The following is an 11,815-nucleotide window of genomic DNA, read 5'->3' on the forward strand; positions in this document are numbered from 1 at the left end:
CTGCAATTAGAGTTACATAGAAAATAAGCAGTAGTTAGTGAGGAGTGCTGGCCCCACACTGGCCCCAAGAGGAGGAGGAGGAGGAGGAGGAGGAGGAAGAGGAAGAGGAGGAGGAGGAGGAGGAGGAGGAGGAGGAGGAAGGCTGCAAGGCAACAGTGGGAATACTGCAAAATTAACTCCCTGTGCTGCAGACATGTTGGTAGCAGGGGACCAAGCATGGTCATCCCTGTTGCCTTCAGGTAGGCACATGCCCATTGCTGCTGGTCCTTTGCCAGTGGGAGATACTTGGCTTCTGGGAATGAGCTGCTCTACCAACCTCTTGTAATTAGTGTTGTTGATTTCCCAGGGATAGCTGGGAATTTGTTGCTGCCTTGGCAGCCCCCCATGGTCTATTCTTAGCCCAGCTGCTGCTCCTCATATGCGTATGGGTGCCCCTCAGTCCATCTTGCCCAGCAGAAGCTCCTGCTCATCTCTGTCAGGAGGTTCACAGCATAGCACTGGAGAAAAGGTTAGAAAGTCTGAGAAAGAGCCTGAAATGCAGCATTCTCCCTGGTCTGCAGGCAGCCAGTGGAGAAAAATGCTTCCTGGGCATCAGATAACAAGCAAACTGCCCATATAATGGGGCGGAGCATGGGGCAAGGTGCAAAGACATGTCCTGGGGCATCAGAGAGCCAGAGGAAATATTGATTCTCAAAGATTATTATTGCCAGCAGGAACCCAGGAGCCTCCCTACAGGCTCATGATCAAGTCTGGGAAATCCAACCAAGTGAGATAAGATCAGGTTCTGTCAGTTTGCAGGCCCCAAGGCTGGAGGTGGGAAGGACCATGGTGAGAGTGTTGGGATTGCAACTGGAGCATGAGACCCTTGTTCTGGGGCAGAGCAGCTGCTGCTGGGGCAGGATTTTGATAGGACTGGGGCAGTAGATCCTATGCACCCCACAACCTCCCTGCCCTGGCCTCACCTCAGCACAACCTGCACCGCAACAACCGTTCTGCCTGGGACCTGGCAGACCTGGGTCTGCGCCCTATGCCCTGCACCTCGCACCCTGCATCCCATGCACCCCGCATCCCATGCACCCCAACACCCCTATCCCACACCCTGCATCCCACCCACCCCTGCACCCTCATTCCACACCCCTGCACCCTACACAGGCCTGCATCCCCATCTCACCCCCTGCATCCCACCCACCCCTGCACCCCCCATTCCACACCCCTGAATCCCCATCCCAATCCCCAGAGCCCCCATCCCACCCCTTGCAGCCCATGCACCCCCCAGCACCCACCCCCCACCCCAGCCCCTGCACCCCTGTATTTCACTCACAGCCCTGCCAGTTCTTTGACACTAGTGCCAGTAGCCCTGATCCATTACTCTTGGCACCGGATTCCCCCGGGGCCAGCACCAAGACTAACCCCCCTTTCCAGCCCTGCTGCCAGGACCAGAGAGCCACCCCGAGGCCACGGTGAGGGCAGGAACAGAGGGGACTTCCCGTGCAGTCCAGCCTGAGGTTCCCCCCAAGCTGCTGCCCTGCTCCCTGATGGCGGCTCTTGGCCACCAGCAGCCTCAGCTGGCAGGGCTCTGGCAAATGGCTCCAGTAAATGCTCCCCAGTCGATCCTGTCCATACACCTGAGATCATCACTTTGGATGGCCTAAGGGACTTCAGGACAATCAGAGAGAAGAGCTGGGATCAGCGACCAAGGTGGAGGAAAGGCACAAGAGGAAAATCGCAAAGAGATGTCAACCTCCTAAAGCTGGGAAGCATCTGACCTCACACTCCAATGGGGCCAATGCCCCCTCCAGGACCCACCTAAGCCAGCCAGTCCCATTTTTGGCACAGTCTTGGGGTTTCATTTTGCTCCACAACTCTGCTTCCTGCACCGCCTGCAAGGAAATATTCTAGAAATACCAGAAAAATTCCACAGTCTCTCTGCAAACTCATGGATGTTTCTGTCCAGACTTAAGGAGCTTTGACCTGCGTTTGCATCTTGCCTCTGTACTGCTCGCTTCTTTTTTAATGATAGGGGAAAGCATAATAGTTTATTTTAACTATGAAATATATTGCTATATTATGATGGTTATGGTAACTTTCAATTATGGTTTTGTACCCAACACGGTTATTAGCAGGCAGCGATGCCAGGCTGCTGCCAAAAATGTCTATTTCTGAGTACAGCTACTGCTGCCAGTGAGGATGGGGGATATGGAGGCAGGGAGAGGTGCAGAACCTGAGTCATTATCCTTTATCCCCTTTGTGTTCATTCCCATTACTTGGAAGCTGACCTCTAGCAGGTCTGGATCTGTGTGTAGCCCCAATGGCACCAGAGCTTTGCTTCTCCCTAGAGAAAGATCTGGCTTCCCTTTTTTCCTGGGGTCTGGAAAGCCATTCCCGCCAGGTTGTCTCCTCCAGCTGAAGGAGGGACTCTGCTCCCTGGGCACAAGCTGTGCAAGAGCCAAACTTCCCCCTTTCCTCCAGGACAGAGGCTCTTGAGCAAGCAGTGATATGGAGCTCATTTTCATAGAGTTATGGAATCATTAAAGGTGGAAAAGTCCTCTAAGATCATGAAGTCCAACTGTTAACCCAGCACTACCAAGCCCACCACTAACCCACGTGCCCAAGTGCCACACACATCCATCTTCTAAATTTCTCCAGGGATGGGGACTCCACTACTGCCTTGGGCAGCCTGTACTAGAGCCTGACCACCCTTACACACAAGAAATTTTCCCAATTTTCCCAAGAAATATCGAACCTAAACCTCCTCTGGCACAACTTTCAGGCATTTCCTCTTGTTCTTTCACTTGTTACTAGGGAGAAGAGATTTGGATATGTCCAGTTCATGTTTCACACCCTGCCCTGGGGAGCTGCAGCTTTTGCTCAACCTCAGGTTATGATGGTGTAGGAGGACAAAACCCTGAGCATGAAAGAGAAATGATACAAGGTTGCAGGGACTGCTTTGTCTCAGCCTTCCAGCTGGGAACAAACTGCCCAGAGTTGTGGCCGCCCCATCCCTGAAAGTGTCCAAGGCTAGGTTGGACAGGGCTTGGAGCAACCTGGTCCAGTGGAAGGTGTCCCTGCCCATGGCAGAGGGTGGAACACGATGAGCTTTAAGTCCGTTCCAACCCGAACCATTCTGTGATTTCATGACTCTGTAATTCTATGGACTGCTTGAGCCTCAGAGACCATCACTTCCTTACCTCAAATCCCTGAGCTGCTGGACCTGATTCTGGCCAACTTCATGCCGGCCAGTATTCACACACAGAGCATGACGTGTCCAGGAATAAGCAGCACATATAGGACCAATTCCTGCTGCTTTTGTCCAGAGAAAATCTAAAAGTCCCTAAACTGGCTGTTCCTGATCAGAGCTGGACAGACACTGCCTTGCTGTCACTGTTATCACTGTCACAGCTGTGCCGGTCTGACTCTTCTAGGCCACTGAAACCGAGTAGAGCCCTAGCAGCAATGAGCTGCTATGAGTTCTGGAGGCTCCTTGTTGGACCCCAGACCTGAAATTTCCCTGCAGAAACCAGCTCTAATGGAAAAAAGAAGCTAGTTCCTCTGAGAGGCCAGGGCTGAGCCTCTGCTGCTGCCAACTAGGTCTGGGGGTGCCAGGGAATTCCTGGCCTTCTGCACCACTCTCCCCTGGGCTTCTCCTGCCCAGCATCTCCCAGCCAGCTCAGAGCCCTGTGCCATGGCCAGGTATGTTTGGTGGGGGTGGTGGCGGTGATTGTTCAGCAATTTGGGAAGAAGATTCTGCTGCCAGGCTCTGTACTGGTCTGAGCTGCTTCTTGCATGACTCCAAGCTCCCTCCCAAAAAGTATCCAAAGGGTTTGAGATTGTAGAGAGGGCTTTTGCAGGAGAGAGAAAAGCTTCTCCATGGCATCAGTTATTTCCCTTTGGGATGAGACACCTCAGAGCCCCGTGAGGCACCAGACAGGGCTCCAGCACCACCAGTGGGTGCTTTTGGCTGGGGGCCCCAGTGCTCTGGGTGCTGCAAGCGGGTTACCCAGTTCTGCTCCTTCTTCCGCCCAAAGTGTTCTTCCCCCTGCTGGGGTCCCAGGACTGCCAGTGGGAGCTGCTTGTGTGTCTCTGTGGTCAGGATCCAGCCCCGGGCTCACATTCCTCCTTCAGGGCTGTTCTCTCAGCTGGGGGACAGGACTGGGGACTGGCCCGTGTGACAACAGCCCATCCCCACAGCATTGCCATAAACCCGAGCTGTACGCAGAAACAGGCATGTTTTAAACTATGGCTTTAACCTGTTCACTGTAAAAAGTGCCTTGGACTTTAATCTGAAGAGGTCAGTATCTATAAGTATTTACCTGTGCGGGTGTGTAAGGATGCAGCTCTCTGTGCAGAGTTACACGCACAAATATATGATCTATACGTACAGCTATCTGTGCCTCAGACCCTTTGTTCTGCAAGCTGTGAGAGCTTTTTTCTTTCTGCCACTGGGGCCAACAGTGGAGTGACATTGGAGGCGTTCCTGACATAAGACCCCCTTGCCAAAGGGAAACTTTGTGCCACGAGGGTTGTGCTGGGTGCAGTGGTTCCCCTCAATGGTGCTGAGCTATCCTGTTCATCCCCAGGAAGCAGCTTTGTGCTTCTTGGGGTCCATCTGTGCAGTCTGGGAAGACCCCAGTTTGGATACACCCCTGCTCCCTTGCGCAGAGGGAAGCTGAGGCTGGGGTCATATCTCTGGACCCCCTGTGCCAAGAGCTGCTTGGCACTTTGTAAAACCGGGGGAAACCCCAGATGCCTTGTTTTATAAGAGCAGTGAGGGGTTTTCCAGCCACCTGCTCCCAAAAAGGATTTTTGGTTCCCATGTGCTTGGGCTGTGGCTCAAGGAAGGAGTGTAGGAGGCCGATGGCATGGCAGATGCTCTTTCCTCTGGCTCTGCACTGAGACTCCTCATGCTCACCAAACTGTACTCAAACTTCAGAGCTGGGTTCCTCCCTCCAGTTCATCCCTCACCTTTAAAGAAACACGGATAAAAGTTATCTGGGGTGCAAAGGGCACAAAAACAACCTTCCCAAAGTGAATGCATTGGTAGAGATAAGGGGAAGCAGGATCCTTTCCCACTGAGCACCACTCTGAGCCTTGCTCAGAGCCTGGTAATGGGGTGCTGCTGGCTTCAGCTCACTCTGAAAATGTCAAGATGAGGGACTGGTGCCCCAAAGTCCATCCCCATATGTGGGCTAGGAGGATGTCAACAGGAACAAGTCCCCCTAGCTAAACATGGCTATGGATGTTGTGGAGCCAGCAGAGAAGGAGGAGGAGGAAGGTGATGTGCAGTAGTTGAATTGTGATGAATCCATAGATTGGGCTTTTTGATTTTGAGCTAATACCTCTAAATCCTAAAAATACCTCCAGTCCAGGGGACTCTCTGACAGGCAATTAAACCCTTGGAGCTTCATTTCCAGTATTAATGGCTTAGCGCAGCAGAGCCCTGCCATACAAAGGCAGCTGTAGTTCTGATACTGCCCATGAAGGCAAGGCAAAATGCATTCAATTTTTGCATGTGGCATGAAATGTGTTTTTATTAATGGCTCGGGATTAAGGCTTCTGCAAAGGGAAAGGGAATAATGACCATTGCATGGATCTCCACCTCCTCATGTCTGCCCATTGCTTTCCCAGTCCTAGGAGTGAGAGGGAGGAGGAGGATGCCATTGGTGTGAAGGTCTGGGCATTTTTACCCAGTCCAGTGCAAGAGGAAAAAAAGGGAAAAAATAGGGGAAAAAATAGCTATTGTTTTGCTAAACAGTTCCTTACAGATAGAAGTTTTTATAAACAGTGGGTAACTACTGGCCTTCCACAAGGGAAAGGAAAACCCCAAGCAAACAGCTCCACAGGGCACAGGTTTGAATCAGCATCTGCCTTCCGGGAGTGAGCAGGATGTAGGAGGCAGCTCCTGGGGGCAAGGGAGAGGCAGGTAGGGAACAGGGGCTTTGGATCTGACTTTGCCTTTGCATGCAGGCAACTGCTCTGGTGCTGGGCTATGGCCTCTGTATGCTGGCATTTCCCCCATCAGGAGTGGGGAGTCTCACTCCCTGCAGAGATGCTTTTGCTTCCAAGGGGCTGAGGTGGGTGGTGAGGAGATGTGACTTCCATCTGGGCAACCCAGATCTGCTCCCAAGCTTTTGAACCCAGGAAGAAAAATGTTCAGGAAACCCTCTCCTGCACTTGCTCCAGAGATAATATGAGGTGGAGACCTGTCTTGCAGCTATTTCCATTTCAGATGCACTCCTTTTCCAAGGTAAAATTGAGGCTGCTCCACTGCTAATTTATCTCCCCAGCCTTGGGATTCCTGGCACCAACGAGCTCATACATTATTGTTAATTATCAGTGCAGTGGTGTGAGGTCTACAGGCCAGATCACACCTTCCAAGCAGTCTGGGTAACATCAGCCAAACAGCTTGGCACCATGAAAACAGCTCCTGAGTCCTCATAAGCTCAGAGAGGGATACTCCAGCTCTTGCTACAGGCCATTCTGATGGGATTAGTTAACTGCTGGAGCCTGTGACAGCGCCACTTTTTGCCCAGTGCTGAAAGCAGGGCTGGGGCTGCATGCAAGAGCTGGCAGGATGCTTTTTACCTTCTGAGCTTCTTGCTCAGCCACAGCATTTGCGTATCAGTTTCCTCTTCTATCCCTGTAATTCCTGGGAGCACCCACAAAGGATGGAGCTGCCTGAAGAGAGGCCAGGGTAGTGTTAATAGCATTTGTGTCGCTTTGCATGTTAAATGGATGGAATAAGTCATCTCGGTTTCCTAGAGACTGCTGGCCTGGTGCTCACACCATAAGAAAAGTTTCTCAGCACGGACTGGCTGGAAATTGACATTTTGCTACTGTGATGAGTATTTCAGGGTTTCCTGCTGGGGAGCAGTGTGTTGGAACAGCAGCAGCCATCACAAGCCAGCTGGTGGTGGTTTTGCTGCAAAACCTGCAGACAACTAGCAACTCAGGGCCAGGAGTGGGGTCCAACTCCTGGGTTTGTTGGGAAGAAGCTGTGATGGAACAAGAGAGCCCCAACAGCCACCCTGCATCAGGGGAAGCCCTTGCACATGTCACAAGGACCAAAGAATTAAAACTATAAGGTAGCATTGCCAAAAGCACTTGAGATATGACCAGGTGCAGCAGGGGATGTTTGACATCACCACCTAACCTGTGCAGAGCCTGGTTTTACGAAATCACAGAATGGTTTGGGTTGGAACGGACTTAAAGCTCATCGTGTTCCACCCTCTGCCATGGGCAGGGACACCTTCAACTGGACCGGGTTGCTCCAAGCCCTGTCCAACCTAGCCTTGGACTCTTCCCGGGATGGGGCAGCCACAGCTTCTCTGGGCAGCCTCTGCCAGGGCCTCACCACACTCAGAGGGAAGAATTACCTCCCAATATCCCATCTAACCCTGCCATCTGGCAGTGGGAAGCCATTCCCCCTTGTCCTGTACCTCCAGGCCTTTGACCGAAGCCCCTTTCCAATGCTCCTGGAGCTCCTTTAGGCACTGGAGGGGACTCTAAGATCTCCTTGGAGTCTTCTCTTCTCCAGGCTGAACTCACAGCCTGTCTCCAGTGCAAAGGTGCTCCAGCTATGGAAGCATCTTTGTGACTTCCTCTGGAACCTCTCCAGCAGCTCCATGCCCTTTTATTGGGGGCCCAGAGCTGGACACAGCCCTGCACGGGGGATCTCCAATCCATGCAAGGGTTTGGACATCCATTCAAAACTTAAAAGGCAAAAAGCAGAGAAGTCACTTCACTGCAAATGAAGCTGAGCTCTTTCCCATTTTAAAAATAACTGGATTTGGGTGAGAAGCAGTGAGCAGTTCTCAAGTGAGGTCAGGCACAGAAATCCCTGTAAAATCTCAGTTATTTCAGTTAATCCCAGACACATCCCTCACTGCAGCTTAGTGTGCAACAGACAGTGACATGGTTGGCTCTCCTCCATTCTGCTCTTGCTGCCTTGAAGAAAATTGTAGGAGCTGGAGGCAGCCCCGATTCTCAGGTGTAGAAGAGGCACTGTCAGCTTCACATGGCTCCCTGAAATTCCTCTCCTCCCTCCATGCCAAGCTGTGCTGGCAGAGGCCCAGGGAAAATGCTGCCTGCACCAAAGCTGGCACTGAATGTTGGTTGGGTGCAACAGGTTTTGTACTAATTAAAGAGAAATCAATTAGGCTGCAAAATATTCAGCCACCTGGTGCTTCTGACTATTTTTTCCTCCTCCTTCTCTTTTTTCCTTAACGTGCTGCTGCTGCCTCCAGGGAAGCCATGAATGAAGCAAGGCATGTTCCATTTTCTTGCTTTCTTTTAGATTAAAAAATGCTGTTTGGGAGGCAATCTGTGCAAGCCAACCAATTACAGTGCTGTACATGTTCCAGTGATCTGCAACCAGCATCTCCTCTGCCATCCATCACTCCCTCCCTCCAGCCACCCTCCTGCGTCTCCATTAGCACATGGCACTGACTCCGGCAGCAGACGGTTTGCGCTGCATGAAAAAAAAAGGTCTGCAGCAAATAAAGAAAAAGCACTGAGGGAGATGTAACGGGATCTCACAGGCATGAAGGAGTCCTACACGCAAGGAAGTAGTTCGGAGACCCAGCTGTGGTAGGTCCTGTGAGATGGTCCATTAGAGTCTCTCTGTGCTCAACAGCACATCAATCAAGAGCGGAGAGCAGCAGCTGCTGCCTTGGGCAGCCCCCAGAGTTTGTTGAGCAAGAACAAGAAGAAAAAGGGGATGGGGGCAGGGGGGTGCAGTGTCAGCAAGTACCTCAAACAACACAGGTGAAAATTAGACACTGGAATGGTGATGAGTGGCAGAAGAGCAGAGGTGGAGAGCTCTGTCCAGTGTGCATGGGACGCTTTTCCCACCCATGACTCTGCCTCAGGGATGGATTATTAAATCCTTTCAATTTGTCTGAGCGCATGATAAAGCCCTCTTGCAGATAAATCAGATTTAATATTAAATATAAAAGGGCAAAAAGGGGAACCTGGGCTTGGATGGTGATGTAAAGGTCACAGAAGAGAGTATTAATGCCATGTCAACTGACACGTATTAGGAAGATCTTTGAATTCTGGCTTTAGGAAGGATTCATGAATTAAATTGATTCACTCTTTGGGAACCACTGCTTCAGATGTGCCAACTAAGAGCGGTGAAAGGAACCCCCTTCTCCTTGCTGGTCCCCCTCCAAGAACAAGCTCTGAGAGGTGCTGGGTGGTTTGCAGTCTGTCCAGGGTCCCTGTCTGACCTCCTGCAGCAATGCTTTTGCCATCACCTGAGCGGACACCTTGGTAAAGGAGGGGCTGACCAGCCTGGAGAGACTGGCATCTGAAGCATGCTTTGAGTGGCCAGTCTTCCCACAGTTCCTTTCCAACCTGAAGGAGCCCCTGGCCATTGTGACACTGGGAGGGAGGAGCCTGAGAAGCTCACTCCAGAGGAGATTTAGCCACACAGATGCTGTGATGTCTCTAAAACCACATGAAAATAGATCCTGAGCATCCAAGGGCTCAAAGTGAAGGCCATACTCATATCCTGCCATACAGATGGCTGAGCCACAGTCTGCCTTCTCGTGCCTTTTTTCAAGGGTACCTTTTATACCAGCCAGAATGAAACTGTGCTGCTTCCCACCACTGCAGCTTCCGTGGGAGTCAGCATTCTGGCTCCTTCTCCTGCTGCAGATGTGCCAGACCTACCTGCCTTTCACTGTTGGTGTTGGGCTTCACCGCAGCTTTGAGCCATGGGAGCAGACTGTCCATCCCTGAAGCACACAGATGCCTGAGGGGGATAAGTATCACACAGACATAGGTGTCAGGAGTCCCCCTTCCCCTCTGCTCCACACTGGGAGCTCTCAGGATGAGTAATCCCTGCTGATGTCTTGAGACCACAGACACGACAGCTGCTGGGGCTGTACCAAAACTCAGGTTCACTCCTTCACTGAGCAGCAAAGCAAAAGCTTGTGCAATTCTCTGAGCAGCTCTGCTGCTTCCCCAGCTAGGAATCTGTCTGTTGGGAGCAATAGAGATCAAAGCAGGGGGAGAAGTCCCTTTCTGGGAAGCAGCTCCTTGCTCTGGTGCCCTTACTGAGGCCGCAGGCTCAGAATGGGGCAGCATCTCCCATGCATTACCTGTGCTGTGCTTATAGCTACCATAAAAATCCACTGGAAGAAAATAAAACATTTTCTTTTCCCTCCAAGGGGAAGTGATACTCTGGAGTTATGGAGGCTTTCCACCCCAGTTCCCAGCTGTACATCTACAGCCAGACTGGAGAAAGTGAAGAGGTTGGAAGGACATGGGAGCCAGCTCAGCCCAATTCCTTACTCTGTATATGAGGAGCCTGAAGTGTTTGACGGGTGCTTCTGCAAGCAGGCTGAACCCTAATTGCACCTCTTGCCAGTAGTGTGAGAACAGAGCCTGGCCCTGGGGCAGACAGGATCAGGCACCAGCACAGCAGGTGATACACCACCACTCCCAGGGCTGCCTTCCCTTAGAAACCACCATCAGCTGATTAAGAAGTGCAAATCTCCCATGTTGCAGGAACAGGCTGCCTGCAAGAGCAAGGAAGTAATATTTTAGAGCATCTAATAAAGGAGTTTAAAATGAAACTACGCAGAACAATAGCCTGAGCTGAGAACTGGCATCTGAGCAGAAAGTCAGGCGGGGGAGCTGTGCCACAATTTATTTCCTCTCATTTCATAAGAGGGAAGCAAAACAAAGCAGACACCTGAGGCATCTCTGGCTGACACTGGAGGTTTAGTGAATGCTGCCATCCTGCGGGGAAGCCTCTGCTCAGCCTGGAGGAAATGGGAGGATTGGGAGAGCCCCCAAGGAACCAGGAGAGCAGGATGAGCCCCAGCATCCAAGGGCAAGCAATGGAGCTTTCTCCATTCTCCACCAATATCAGTAGGGCAGCCTTAGGTAAGCTGGTTATCAGTTCCTTATCTCCACCACAAATTGTTTTCCCATGACTACAATCTCCAGAGGCTGCAGGAGCTTCTGTCATGGCCAAGCAGGTGCCATGGCTGTGTTAATGCTGGGACTTCAGCAGCTGGAGGTCTCCGGGTCTCCCAGCCCATTCCCATGAAAACAGGTTGGGAGTCTGCCAATTTTTCGTAACGACGGAGAAAGGAGAATGAACTTGTATGGATGAAGTGGCTGTTTGTCACATCTAGGGTGTTGAAATTCAAAAGGATACATGGCCCCACACTGTCAGCAATACATGATTTCATGGGCAGCCTATGTCACACCAAGCCAGCGGACACTAGCGCTGGAACCTTCCCATTCCACTTTCACAGCAGCCAAGATGAATCACATCCACCGAGGCTGGGGCAAAGCTTGGGAGTGATCATCAGCAATTAGAAAGGAGTGAAAAAAAGAAAAAGAACAGATTGAGGAGTTGGTAGTCATGTGCTCTGTGTGCTGTGGAGTAATTTGCTCTTTGGTGAAGTGGGTGGGAGACAGCTTATATGGACTGTAATCCCCATGTTTGATGGTCCGCCATGAGCCTCATCCCAGGCAGGAGTGTATGTGCACCCAGATCCTCCTAGTAACAAAGATGTGACAACTTCAGTGAGAGTAGGAGGTTCTTTTTGAAGCAAGGGGTCTCCCCATTACAGAAAAAAAACCCCCACACTAAAACCACACTATGACACGCAATCCCCAAAATCTCTAAATCCAGAAATCTGAAAAAAAACCAAACCCAAACCCTGAACAATCCACAACCTCCACTGAACATGAACAGCAGCTGAGCCTGGCAATTCTAGGGTCTGACTCACAGACCCTAGATGGTTCCCACAACATTTCTGCACCCTGCCATTACTCCAGGTTCATTAAAATGCCT

Source organism: Lichenostomus cassidix, chromosome 25 (assembly GCF_008360975.1).
Source record: "Lichenostomus cassidix isolate B80296 chromosome 25, HeHo_3.0, whole genome shotgun sequence".
NCBI lineage: Eukaryota > Metazoa > Chordata > Aves > Passeriformes > Meliphagidae > Lichenostomus > Lichenostomus cassidix.